Source organism: Sciurus vulgaris (assembly GCF_902686455.1).
Source record: "Sciurus vulgaris genome assembly, chromosome: 8".
NCBI lineage: Eukaryota > Metazoa > Chordata > Mammalia > Rodentia > Sciuridae > Sciurus > Sciurus vulgaris.
Genome location: NC_136468.1, coordinates 25,622,005 through 25,636,995, shown reverse-complemented (window position 1 = coordinate 25,636,995; position 14,991 = coordinate 25,622,005).

Genomic DNA, 14,991 nt, shown 5'->3' with positions numbered 1-14,991 from the left:
GGGGCAGGTAGAATGGGAGGGTTAAGATACTGAGCTGACACCCACATGAACATTTACTTAACCAGTCCACCAATGTTAATCATGAGGTTGTCTCCAGTTTTCATTGTTATAAGTACAAATGTTGCAATACATGTCTTGACACTTAAATTATTTTAACCATAGTTCTGACTACTTTTTTTTTAGGACAGAGTTTGAGCAGTAAAATGATGAATTAAAGAAGAGGACCATTCCTGAAGATATCAGAACGTTCCAAGTCCCCATTTTACGCCACAGTTACACAACATTCTCCATCAGCCAAATTCCCTCAATTTCTAAGAGGCCTGATTTAGGTAAGGTCATTGATTCAGCCAGAGAGTTAATTATTCATTTGAATTGGTTTGTGCAAAAGGCTCCAGAGAGCCTACAAGAATAAATTGAAAAGCTATTAGAACTAACAGGCGAATTTAATAAAGTGGCTGGATGCAAAATTCAATAGCTTCCTTATCAACTAGCAATAACCAATTAGAAAATATAATGGGGGTGAGTGGATGGAGGACCAGAGATAGCAACAACAGCAACAAAAATACCAGGATTCATCGTACGGACAAGGTGGGAAACCTGTATCTTAAAAAAAGTTTTAATGCTGAAAACCCATGAAATAATTAGATGGAAAAGCATGCCACATTCCTAAATGGGAAGATGGAATGGGCCGCAGAGGTCCTTGTAGACTGAGCACAGTCCAATTAAAAGAACAGGAGATTTGTTGTTTTGTTGTCATTAAGCATGTCACAGTTATTTTAAAGTTTACTCAGAAGAAATACATAGGCCAAAATAGGTGAAAACAAATTTGAAGATAAATAAGGAGGAACTTTGCCTTAGCAGATATTAAATATACAGTGAGGCTAAAATAATGAAAATTGTGGAGCCATGAAACAGGAATTAGCAGACACATCATCATATTTACCAGAAGTTAGTGCACAAGCAACTGGTGGCTGATAAAGAGAGAATTAAAATCCTGTGAGGTGAAATGGCATTATTTAATAAATGAAGTAGAGATACTTGGTTAACAATTTGGATGGAGAATTATACCTTCTCTCACATAACAGATCTGAATACATAAATTCCAGGTGGATGGAAAAATAAATGTTGTCATGGGTTGGATTGGGTCCCTCCAAAAACAAACAAAAAGAGATGTTGAGGTCCTAACCCAGCACCTCAGAAGGTGACCTAACTTGGAAATAGTAATTAGTTTAGCTAAGATGAGGTCATACTGGAGTATGGCAGGCCCCTAATCCAGTATATCTAGTGTCTTTTAAAATATGACGTGTTAAGACAGAGGCAGAGACTGGAATTTTCCTCTGTCAAGAAATAAGCTGAGAAACATCTGGGGCCCTGAGAAGCTGGATGAGGCAAGGAAGGATCCTTCCCTACAGGTTTCAGAAGAAACCTGGTCCTGCTCATACCAGACTTCTGGTCTCCAAACTGCAGACAGTTTCTGTTGTTGCAAGCCATTCAATTTGTAGCATTTAACTATAGCAGCCTTAGGAAACTGATATAAATGTATAACTTTAGAACCATCTTAAAAATTAAAGAAAATATAGGTGAAAAATATATATACTTTCAAAAGCAGTGTTTTCTAAGCATAAAAGTAATGGGAAATTCAAAGGGAAAAATCAATACTTTTTATATGAAAAACATTTCAAAATTGCTTTACCAAACGTAAAAGGTAAACAGTAAACTGGAAAGTTTAAATGCCATAAAATAACACATCACTATTCCTATACAAGGAGAACTTTAAAACCCCAACAGAAAATTTGGTGAAGAACACAATCTGACAATTCACAGAATATACATGAGGATAAACATAAAAAGTATTCAACCTCACTAGTGATTAAATTCATATAAATAAAAGATGATAATTTTTACCTTTCCAATGAGAATATTTTATAGTTTTTAATCCTAACCAGGATGCAGTAAAGATTGTAAACTGCCCCCATGGTGCTGTTCAAAGTATAAATTTATACATTTTTAAGAATGTAGTCTGATACTTTGTAAAGAGACTAATCCATAATCTTTGGCTCAATAATTCTCCTTCTAATAATCTATCTTAAGGAAACAATGAGAAATTTAGGCAAATATTTATCTACAAAGATGTTCTTCACTGTACTATTTATGTACTGAAAAATTAGAAACAGGTTCAATGCCTGGCAATAGAGGAATCATGGCATATTTACCTAATGTGAGACTACACCACCATTGAAGGTAGTGATTTCAATGTATTTAATGACACGGAAAATATTCACAATAAAAATGTAAAATTAGGGGCTGGGGTTGTGTTTCAATGGTAGAGTACTCACCTAGCATGTGCGAGGCACTGGGTTTGATCCCCAGCACCACATAAAAATAAATAAATAAAAGTATTGTGTCCATCTGCAACTAAACAATAGTTTTTTTAAAATGTATAATTAGAGTTCACTATTATATGTACACTATTATAAAATTTTTATAAAACACATACCTGTAGGAGAAGGAAGGGTTAAAATAAGCTGGGATATTTATAAGCATAGCAGTGGTTTTAATTGCTTTTATTCTGATAAAGTACATATAAAAATTTTGCCATTTCAATTATTTAATTGTATAATTTAGTATAGTAATATGTACATTCACAATATTGTTAAACCATCACTAGAGTGATTTTTCAGAATTTTTTAATCTTCCAAAATTTTTCATCTGTCCATAAGGAAACTTTGTATTCATTAATCAATAGCTCCCCATTTCTCTTTATCCTCAATTCCTAGTTACCTCTGTTATACTTTCTGTCACTATGAATTTGCCTACTCTAGCTACTTTGTATGAGTAGAATGATCCAATATTTTCCTTTTGTGTCTGGCTTACTTCACTTAGCATAGTATTTCCAAGATTCATCCATATTGTGGCATGTATCAGAATTTCACTTTTTATGACTGAATATTCCATTGGTTATAATTACATACCACATTTTATCCATTCATCCACTGATGCACATTTGGGTTGTTTCTACTTTTTGGCTACTATAAATCATGCCATAAACCTTAGTGTACAAGTATATGTTCAAATCCCTGCTTTCAGTTCCTTGGGGTATAAAGTTGAGAATTGCTGGATCATATGGTAAGTCTATGTTATAACTCTTTGCACAATGGTCGGTTTTAATTTTTAAAAATTTTCTTCTGCATTTTTAAATTTTCTCTATTGAGCATATATAATTATTAATTTTGTGTGTGTGGTATTGGGGATTGAAGCCAGGGACACTCTCCTACAGAGCTACACCCTAACCCTTTTTGAGACAGTCTGGCCTTGAACTTGAGATATTCCTGCCTCAATCTCCTGAGTTGCTGAGAATACAGGCACATGCTATCATATGCCCAGTTATTATTTTTATAATCACAAAAAAATATATATTTATTTTCAAAGGCCTCCCATTGCTTTTTTTTTCATCTTTCTACATAGAGACCAGTATTCCCTCAGAGCCAAACAAAGGATCACTCTGTATTTTCTGTATTTAGCTGAGAGCAAGGCTGCACATACTTTTTTAAATTTACCTGGGATTTGTTCTAATCAGGTTTGGTAAGATGGCAGACACCAAGACAACTGCATCTCTTGAAATAAGAATTTATTGCTTACAGATCAAGAAGAGGGGAGGTGCCATGTCGGGCAGGGTCATACCTGGAGGCACTTGGGTTGGTCTGAAGGCAGATGGAGTGAGGGGAAAGCACTAACCAGTGTTTATTGTGGTTTCCACAGGCAAGGCAAGCCAGTGTCAGAAGACTGCAGATTGACTAGTTTGAATAATTTCAGCAGGCTCTGGGCTACCAGGTAGTCCCTGTTGTCCAGTACCTATCCCTGGGGTGATTTAGGGCAGGCAAAATAGTGGCTTGGTGTAAGAGAGTTGGATAAATGAGGTAGTTGAGGATATGGGCTCTACTGATTGTTTTCATATGGAAGACAGTTCACTGGCAAGTGGTTCACTATCTCTAGGAATTAACTAGTCCTGGAAGGGGCAGTCTCCCCAGGATCAGGAAGGTCTCAGGATGTCAAAACATCATAAACAACAATACATGATTAGAACAATGACACATATGCAATTTTGCTTTCCAGCAGTTTGTAAATAGCAAAGGTTGGAAATGAGTGGAATTTCTACCTTGTAAGGAGCTGGTTACGTAAATGATGGTACGTTGATACAATCAAGTGTTATGCAGCCATGGAAAAGAATGGAGTGAACTCCAAGGTATGTTGCAAAAAGGGAAAAACACGAAGTCACATATCCTCCACTTCATGTGTATGTGAATGCAATGATTACCTCTGTAAGGACAAACAAGTAACCCTAATAGGATGCTTCCAGAGAAGGGAGCCCAGGTTGGGAGGGAGATAATTACTATATCTTTTCAATTTTGTGCCATGTAAATGTATTGCCTATTTCAAAAAGAATTTTATTAAGATTTTTTTTTTAAAGGGAAAACGAATAGATCAGAGGCCCTGTTATGGGTTGAAGTGTGTCCTCCAAAGACGCATACTGAGTCTTAACTTTTGGTACCTACGAGTGTGATCTTATTTGGAAACAGGATCTTCTCAGGTGTAATCAAGTCAAGATGAGAGCATTAGGATGACCTTTGTGACCTTATGAGAGTAATTGGAAATAGACATAGGGAGAACACCTTGTGAAACAGACACAGAGAGAAGACAGTCAGATCAGGTCGAGACTGGCTGATGCATCCATGAGCCAAGCAATGGCAAGAACTTCTAACCGAGGCTGGGAGTGGCATCATGTTTCTGTAGTCCTGTAGTCCTGTACTTGAGAGGCCGAGGCAGAAGGATCACCTGAGCCCAGGACTTTGGGTCAACCTGGGCAACTCAGTAAGGCCCCATCTCAAAATGGGGCAGCAGGGGAGCACTTCTGGAGGGAAAAGCATGTGCTTAGCATGTGTGAGGCCCTGGGTTTTATCGCCAGTCACACACACACACACAAACACACATACATAAATTGCTGGCAAAACCCAGACATCAGAAAAGGCAAATAATAGATTCTTCCTCAAAGCACTCAGAAGGATCACTTTGTGGCTGGGTGCCATGGTGTATGCCTGTAAGCCCAGCAGGATCTTGAGTTCGAAGCCAGCCTCAGCAACTTAGTGAGGTCCTAAGCAACTCAGTGAGACCCTGTCTCTCAATGAAATATATATAAAAAAGGGCTGGGGATGTGGCTCAGTGATTGAGCATCCCTGGATTCAATCCCAGGTTCAAAAAAAAAAAAAACAAACCAAAAACAGAAAACACAGAAGGACCACTTTGCTATGTATGTCCTAACAAAATAATACAGGTGCTTTCTCAGCTTTCCTTACAAGTCCTAGTTTCCTTGTTGTAACCCTGTCAGAGGCTTCAGAAATACATTTGGTGCCTTCTCTCTTCCATGACTGGTTTTCACAATGAAGTTCAAGGTGGAAACACTGTACTGATGAACCCTAAGGACCACACAGCCCCTTTCAACTAGAAGCTCCAGGATTTGGGTTCATCACCACCCCTCCTCCGAGGGCTCTGGGCAGGGCAGAGTTAGAACCTAGGTATAGGTCAAACGTAGAGGTGAGCTGGCACTTGGTTACTGGAAGGTGAACTCCAAGACAGCAGGACAGAGTCTGTTCTGTGCTCTGCAGCTTCTAGAGGAGCACATGAGGAGGTGCTTGGTTCATACCAGCAAGTGAATAAAAGGGGTGGTCTGTCTGCAGTCTTTTTTTTTTTTTTAACAATGCTAGGGAATGAACCCAGGGCCTTGCACATGCTAGACAATGCTTCACCACTGAGCTACACTCCCAGTCTGAGCCTAACCTTTCTAATCATTCAATGAGCACAAGCACATGGACAGCACCTGCCTTCTGCCTTGTAGTAAGCCCCTCTATGATGCCTAGAACCCAGCACAAATCTGCCAAGAGCAGTGGTTAATACTGTGTCCTGTTTTGGCAGAGAAGGCTGTTTCCTTACAGCAAAATTGGCAAGTGGGCTTCACCTCACATGCCAACTCTGGCTGTGTTGAAAGACTGCCAAGGTCCCGGCTGAGATGGGTGGCAGAGAGTGTCATGATTAATTAGCAATGTTTGCTCAGGCAAAGGAGAAAGGAGGGTAACTAGGGGGCCAGCCCCTTATAGCACCTCACCCCAAGGGCCTGCTCTAGTAGCCCAGCCATTCCTCAAGGAAATAATGAACGTGGAGATGACATGCTCTCCTCTCCCTGCAGTGGCCCTAGGAGCAGAGCCCCAAGCGACATGTCCTGGTCTACTGTGGAGGCTGGCGATGGAGCCAACCTTCCCTCTGGCTGTTCCTCCCCAAGGATGGGCTTTCACAGCATGGGCAGAAGTGGGTGGAAATCAGCCAATTACCATGCGGTAGCCAGCCATTCTCTCTACCCTTTCCTGTTAATTCACTGTGGGAACTGGGGGCAAAAGTCATCAGACCTTTCTTTCCATACTCCCCAGATCCTCTGGTCCCCACAGCATGTTTTCCAGGCTTTTTCTACAGAGGCTATGTCACATGGTGCTTGCTAACAATTTTGTGATATAGGATTGATGGCCTCTATTTCACAGATGAACGAAGAAAACTGTCAGCACTGAGTGATTGGTCCAAGGTTACACCCTGTCTCTTGGCTTTTACCTGTGTCCCTGGAGATGTGGGCTGTGAAGATGCACAGAGGGTGAGTTTCAGTCGCACTGACAGCCCCCTCCCTGCATATCCTATGAGTTGTAAATAGCCTGGCTCCCTTCTTCCCCACAAAACATGGGATCTCTTGCAGAGGGCCTTGGCCTTTCTCTTGTTTTCCCGCTTTTCTTGCTTACCCTTCAGAAGCAGCTCAGATACACTCACTGTCCCCTAGGAAAGGACACGAATCCCTCTCAAGAGCCAGTGTCAACCAGGCAGAGTGGCACATTCCTGTAATCCCAGCTGCTCAGGAGGCTGAGGCAGGAGGATCATGAGTTCAGAGCTAGCCTCAGCAACTTAGCAAGGCCCTAAGCAACTCTGTGAGACCCTATCCCTAAATAAAATATTTTTAAAAGGCTGGAGATAAGGCTCAGTGGTTAAGTGCTCCTGGGTTCAATTCCTGGGACAGGACAGAAAAAAAAAAAAAAAAAAAAAAAGACAGTGTCACCAAATGACTCAAAAGCTGGAAACTCCAAAGTCAGTCCTTGGGAGCCATGGGGGCCCCACCTCGACCCTGGCCCAGTGTGCAGCCACTCCAACCTTAACGCTTAGGCCTCCTGAAATTACTGAGTGCCCAGCCCCCTACTGGGGTCTCCCCTGGAGACCACTCTTACTGCATTAGTTTTAAGTGCCTGCTGGCTAACCAAGTATGATGGAGGGTGGGGTGAGGCAGAGTGAAGGGAAGACCTCCTACAGGGAGGACAGGCACAGAAACAAAAGACTTCAAATGGCTCTGCTGAAGGGACTTAGCCTATTATTATCCTTAGGCCCTGGACATGGCCATGTTCCAAAATGTGGGAAAATGGGTGACGTGCTGGGGCAGGACAGGCAGTGAGTTGCCCATCTCACTGAAGGTCTGCAAACAGGGAAAGGAACCTCTGGCCTTTTCAGAGATTTCCTTCTGTCTTCTTCATCTGGCCTCCAGATATGGGATAAGGATGGGATAAGCATTTTCTTATTGAAATAATCCTTAGCACATGTCTGACACACAGAGTAATATAATTAATTGATACTATTACATATTATTTGAGTTTAGAACAACCTTCTTGAGTGTGGAAAGAGAGCAGAGACAAGCAGTTTTTCCAAGAACCTGTCCCCTTCCTTGGGACTTACTCCAGTGGCTGGTTGCCAGCAGCACCCACATATAGCTGGGCCAGGCAGGAGGGCCAGACTCCAACTGGTCAGTGCTGGCAGCTGTCCCTGCAGACAGGATCAAGGGTATGATTCCCTGAGCAGCCACTTCAATCCTAATGTCCCTTTAATAGCCCTTGTCAAATTGCCATGGCTCTCCCCAGAGATTTTCATGACTATGGAAAACAGCCATTATATGACCTCCAGGGGAATGGAGATGTCTGCAGATTCTGAATTCCCGGAAAGGCAGTTATAAAAGTGAGTGAGGCCAATTCACCCCTGCCATGTGCTACTAGCAAGTCTGTCGCAAAGAAAATCACAAAATAAATGTATTCAGGGCTCAAATTCTCTTTTGACCTATTTGTATGTACATGAGTGCATTTGGCTTCTGGTAGAACAAAGAGGGAGGGAAAAAGCTCCAAAAATATGTGTGACTGGTTTGCCCTCGGGGAGAGGGGAGAGGAGCTGGCCAAGCAAAGGGTTTAATTTTTAAGTTAATAATTTATCATAAAAACTGCACTGTGGGGGCTGGGACTGTAGCTCAGTGGCAGAACACTTGCCTAGCACGTGTGAGGCACTGGGTTCAATCTTTAGCACTACATAAAAATAAACAAATGAAACAGAGGAATGCTGTCTTAAAAGAAAGAAAAGAAAAAGGAAACTCATCTTTAAAAAAAAATTTGCATTGTTTATTACATGAGGGAAATTTTCAAAGATTTCACCAAAGATGTGAGAATGAAATTCCCTTTTCTTTTTTCCTCTCTGAATTTGAAAAAATCAGTTCTTTACCCTAAAAACATTTGGGGTACCTATCAAAAAGTGTTGTCCACTAGTTCCTTAAATAGCCCTTGGGGACAGAACTCCAAGCAGGAGGAGCCCTGTTCTAGTCCTAGTTTAGGAGGCCAAGGGATCTTCCCTGCATCCTATTTAATTGGCTATAACATGGATAGGTCATGTTTGCCACTCAATGACTTTTGCCAGGTTTGGTGTGAAGCTCACCTGAGACAGGATATATTGAAAGGGCTTATTTATTTAATTTGTTCTTTTTCAGTGCTGGGGATAGAACCCAGGGCCTCACACATGCTAAGCAACCTGTCTACACTGAGCAACAGAACAGTTTTGAAGGAACAGTAAGAAAGTCTGGAAGGCTGAGCAGAACACTACTTGGAAGACTTAAAAAAGAAATAGGAACAGCCCAAAGCAGTGAGCTGGTTATTCCCAGAATCAGTGTGAGCAGGAGAAAAAAAGGTCTTATAGCATTAGTGTGCTATTTAACAATGGGCTCTCTAGAATAAAAAATATATGCACATAATTGATAAAAAGAATGTGTGAGGCTGAGGCAAGAGGATTGCAAGCTTGAGGCCAGCCTCAGCTACTTAGCAAGACCCTGTCTCAAAATAGGAAAAGGCTAGGGGTAGAGTTCAATGGTAGAGAGTCCCTGGGTTCAATCCCCACTTACTGAAAATAAATATACACATACTCAACTGAGAAAATCTGAAAATGCAGAAAAGTTTTAAAAATTAAAACTATGTGCAAAACATTATACATAGAAATAACATATGTAATGTTTTTTATTGTAATTACAATACACATAATTTTTTGAAATTGCTTTTGTTGATTATATGCCAACTCTTTTATCTGTAGGGAGCCTGTGGCTGCAATTCAACCATGACTTAACAAAGACGACAGATAAATTTTAGATTACTATAGGATTCTATACTCACTTGTTATTAAATGGACATGAATTGTTCGTCAGTGGAATGGTCTGGATCAACTCACCTACTGACAGAAGTCTCCAATCCATCAATGGGCTCAGAATCAGGAGTACCATTCCAGGTGGACTGAGGTGGCACTGGGATGGGAGCCTCCCCTTGCTAACAGTGGGAGGTCTCTCCTCTCACTGATTTGGTGAGGGAGGTCACTTTAGGACTTCAAGAGGATGCTGCTGGTTGGGAAGGGGCCAAAGTACTCTGCCTCCAAGAGCTGGTCTTCATTTTATTTGTGTTGCCTACCTCTGAAGTAACACAAGCTTGCTCTGTTCCTCAGAACCCTGTTGCCAACACCCTTCTGTGGTGTTCTTGGGCTAGACTACCTCACTTACTCTAGCAACTGATGGCTACTGTGCTGCTGGAGGAGGGATGTTCTCAGAATGCTCTTCAAAGTTTCTAATAAGAAAGGTGTATCTCAATCCCATTCTCTTGTAAATAGCAAAGGAACAATGTTCTGGGCCTCCTGCTCCATCCCAGGTGCACAAAGTCAAGATGGGGTCTTCCCCACGATGGACCAGAATATAAAGTTAACATTTTCCTGCAGGAGCATCCAAAGGGAAAGCTTCATCAAAAATATGGCTTGTGAGTTTCTTTATGTTGTAAAGCACATGCAGACAATGAAGTGTAAGACCCAGGGGGGAGGAAAAGGAGAAGGGAGAGTTGGGAAGACAGGCTCAGAGAGGGACACTTGAGTCAGTTTCTTACCACTTATGCTGTTTCCTGCATTTGGCCTCCACCATCCCTCCCTGTGCATAAGGGCTGGGAACCTCTCAGGGAGCAAAGGGACAGGAATGGGAGTTCTGGTCACCAAGGCAGATTAAACAACATGTGAGGGAGTTGCTGGTAGACTAAGGCCGAGATAATAGTGCAGAAAAGAGAAAATGAAAAAAAAAAAAAAAAAGAGAGAGAGAAAATGGAGTAGAGTGAGAAGAACTGACTTTTTTATGTACCTAACATAAAACCATTTTAAGTACCTAATACAAGACTGAACAAGAAAGAAAAGAGAAAGAGAAAATACATAAAATAAGGACAGGTTGGGGAGAGATCACTGCAACAGATGCCTAGGGACATTCTTTACCTTTATCATCTTTAATATCCAATCTCTAAGGACCATGTGCCAGGCCCTGGGGCCAGAATCGCAGGGAGCAAGTTCTTGCCATCAAGGGGTTCATGGTCTCCCTAGGAAGGCAAGACCTAGAGAAATGACAAGTAAGTCACAGTACCCTGCACTGTTAAGTGAGAGGAAGTCAACCAGTAAGTGCGCCAGCAAAGGGATCGCAATGCCCTGGGATGCTTGAGGTCCCTAGGGAAGAGCTGGGCCTTAAGCCTGAACTTGAATGACAGATGGCGTTTGAGTAGAGAGAAGAGGCAAATAAATTATCAAGACTGGCATAGAAAAGGCACAGCAGAAAAGATACAGGTCTATATTCAGGGCACTGTAAAGAGCAGTTTGTTATTATTATTCACTTTTTATTGGCCTTCACTGTTTATCATCTCAGGAAATGACTCTTGTCCTTCATAAGCCCAGCTAAGCCCTAGAAGAGCCTTTAGAGAGTTCAACAGTATTACATGAACTCCTACTATGGGTAAATCAATGTTGGGTGTTATAGGGTATGTAGCAAAGCATAAAATATAGATCCTGCCCTCAAACACAGAAAGGACTTTCCCTCTATCAATTGTCCAGTGAAGGAGATTCTGAGGCAGCTTTGCAGCAGTGAACTCTCATGTCTGATAAAAGGCTCTGGGCACATCCTCTGTTTGGGGGTGATCCAATAGGTCTTTTGGTAACTCAGCAGTTTTCTTCTCAGAATTGGTTCCAGGCTGTGTCCAGAACCAATTGTGGTCAGAGAGAAATCTCATCCTGGCCCTTAAAGTACTAGCTAGAAGTGAGTTGAAAACCAGAGGTGAGCATCACCAGAGAAAGATGAAATACAAACTTGTCTCAGCACCCCAAAGTCCAACAACATGGCTGTCTCCATGAAGGAGCAGTCTTAAGAGAAGTTACAGGAACTTTCAAAGTTGCTTGGAAAGAGTTGCTCCTTAGAGAGATTCTGTCAATCACTGCACAAACAGTGGGGTATTAAGCAGAGAACTGGCTACTTAGGTCAGCTGGAGAGCTGAAACTGAAGATTCTGGGGTACTCACTGTGGTACATGTGACCCCCTTGCCTCCTCAGGCAATGGAAGGCCAAATGCATAATGAAAAGTGGATGCCTTGAAGTTTTTCACTCTGAATTTCTAGTTGAAAAACTTTTCTTCTCTCTCCTTCCCTTCGTCCTTCCCTCCTTCCTTCGTTCCTTTCTTTTTTCTTTTTTTTGTAGTACTATAGGGGGTTAGGGGATTAAACCCAAGGGTAATCTACCACTGGCTATATCCCCAGTACGTTTTATTTTTTACAGGTTCTAAGTTGCCAGGCTGGTCCTGAACTTACAATCCTCCTGCCTCAGTCTCCCAAGTAGCTGGGATTACTCTTCTTTTCAAGACAAAAATCATACCAAAGGATATTTCGAAGTATAGCCACATGCCGCATAATGATGAACCCCACATACCATAATACCGCATAAGACTATATCATCTAATGACATCATGGCCATCTTAGTTTGTTAAGTACACTCTGTGAGGTTTGCACAATGATAAAATTGACTAACAAAGCAGGTCTCAGAATGTGCCCTGGTTTTTCAGTGACACATGACTGTATTTCAAAGAAACAATCACATGCTCTAACTTTGTAACAGAAGATGCCACAATTCTCATTTCTACAACAGCTGAAGCACATTCCTTGCCATAGGCTCAACTCCAAAAGAAGAAATTGTACAAGTTGAAGTAGAGCAGATTTTTCAAAACACTAACTAATCAAGGTTGGAGGGTAGAGGACAAGGCAAAGAAAGCTGCGCACCATCTTAAGATACTTTATTGGATGTCTTATCTTTGAGTCAGGCTACTGTGTAATTAAGCAGGGAAATGCCACTGAAACTTGATCATTTTGACTGATGGCCTTCAGTATTAACAAAAATGTTTACTCTTGTTAGTAACCAAGTAGTCTATAACTCAACCTTCATGTTAATTCAGAAAACCCCATTTTCTGAAACATCAGGCTCTGAAGTGAAGTAGAAGTGAATACAACTCTCAAGGGGTCAATGGCTGACTGAAGAACCCATGGGAAGGTATCCCAAAGGAGGACACCATATATGGAGTTGTTGAGAAAGCAGATGATTTGTCCTCATATCACTCTTTTAAAGAACTGTGCAATAATAACTTAACAAGCAACTGACTAATGCTTTAGCACACTGGGTTGCTAAAGCTGTTAGAAGAAATATCTGGATCTAAGAAAATCTGGCAATGTTACCTGAAAGAACACCCTTTTTAAATCTATTCTAAATGTTAAGATATATTATATTTAAATGTTAGGGATATTTGTACAGTGAGGAGAAAGTGTCTGGCAAGCAGAGAGAGTTAGCTAAGGGAAAAGAGATCAAATGATAGGCAGGTTGTGGCTATACTGACAGCCTTTATAAAAGTACCTTACTTCCTCCCACATGTAGGACAGGTGTGTTGACAGGCTGATCGAAGAATGTTCAAAACTCTCCGAGTCCTATTGTCTAAAGGTAGCCCTAGAGATGGCACCTGTCGTTCTGATCTCTCCAAAAGGTCTAAATATTTTTCAAGGCCTTTTTCATCTACCTCTAAACCAATCAAAAGCATGTAGAGCATCCACTGGTTTCCCAAAATACTGCTATGAAACTGTTCTATCCCTAGCTCAGCAATGGTTCTGTGAAAGCACCATTTATGGCACTGGAATGGATTAGGGAATCAAGAATTCTGGGCTATGTTCCCAACTTTTTCTCTTCTTTTGTAAGTACCATTTACTTCTTCCCTGATTTTTTTCATTTAGTAAACACTTACTCGATACCTAATAAGGGCCAGGGTCAAGACTAAGTGCTGTTTCTTCAGGTGCTGTCTCACTAGAAGCAAACCAGATAAAGTCCCTCTCACAAAGTTTTCCAGTTAGAGGGAACACAGACACAAAGGCTGAGGTGGTTGAGTCAAAGAGAATTGAAGGCAGGCCTTTGTGGCCAAAAATGAATAGAAAGGAGAGTGAACAAAGATAAGATAAGAGAGGTGATAGGGCTGCACTGTCTGTTATCACTCCCATCAACTAAGATAAGAAACCACTGGAAAGCAGGCACTAAGCCACTTCAAGGGCCAGAGTTAATGAGGATTGAGTACATGCAGGACACTGGACAGAGAGGAATGGCCAGATAGTCTCTAGAAACAGGCCTCAGGCACTTGGGCAAGAAAACAGACACATCTTCAGGTCATCATGGGACCAAATATTAATGATCTGACCTGTCCTTATCATCTCCTTTAGCATAACTCTAGCAATGGAGTTCCTGGACAGTATCATAGACATACCACATCTATATCTCAACAGTATCACAGACATACTACATCTATACCTGACAGCTACATTAAAAAGTTCCTTCTCATGATGAGTCAAAATCTGATTCCTTGTGGCTTTCACTCATCTGCTTCTATATACCCTTATGTGTTTTCCCCATAGCTAGTTCCCACCAAGAATTTCCTTCTTAGGCAGGCCAAAATACTTTCCTTCATCTTCTCAACTAACTTTTCTTCGACTTTTTATTATGGAAAATTTCAAATGTTCACAGAAGCAGAGAGAATAGTGTAACAAATCTCCATTTACCTATGACCAGCTTCAACAACAGTCATGACTAATTCTGCTTCCACATGGAATTCTGGTTTCCTTCACCTATTTGGTCACTGTATTTGTCCTACAGGTGTAAACTGGCCAGCTCAGAGTACTAGCAGCTCCTTCACCTGAGACCTCACATGTCCACTAAGACAGCCCAATGGTCCCTTTGTACACGTCAGGGCCAGACTGCTGCTGTGTAACATGAAGTCAATTGACTCCCACACTCTCACCAGAAGTTGTGCAGTGGGATTTTAGAGTCCAGCACAGGGATTTATGTTTGCCTCCAGTGATTTTCGTCTTTCAGACTCAGCCCACTCCTCATGCCATCAGGATCCTTATGGACCTTGACTCTAATATTTAAGTCCCCCACTCCACCTTTTCTTTAGAAAAGGGAGAGAAGGAATACGAATATGATAAGAATGAAATAGAGAAAGAACTTAGAACTGCAAAGGATCAGAGAGAATAGTAAAACTCCTTATTCTACAGGTGAAGAAACTAAGACCTCGAAAGAACCCACAGGGTGATGGTACTTAGGCGTAGAGGGATCTGGGCCTCATATCCACTGCTTTTTCTACTACAGCTACTAGCTCTGAGTTCCCAGCAAGAGGTGCTCCATGAGAGAAATGCAGGTCATCACTAGCCAGGTGAGTGTTTGTGGTCACTGCAAACTGATCTCTAATTG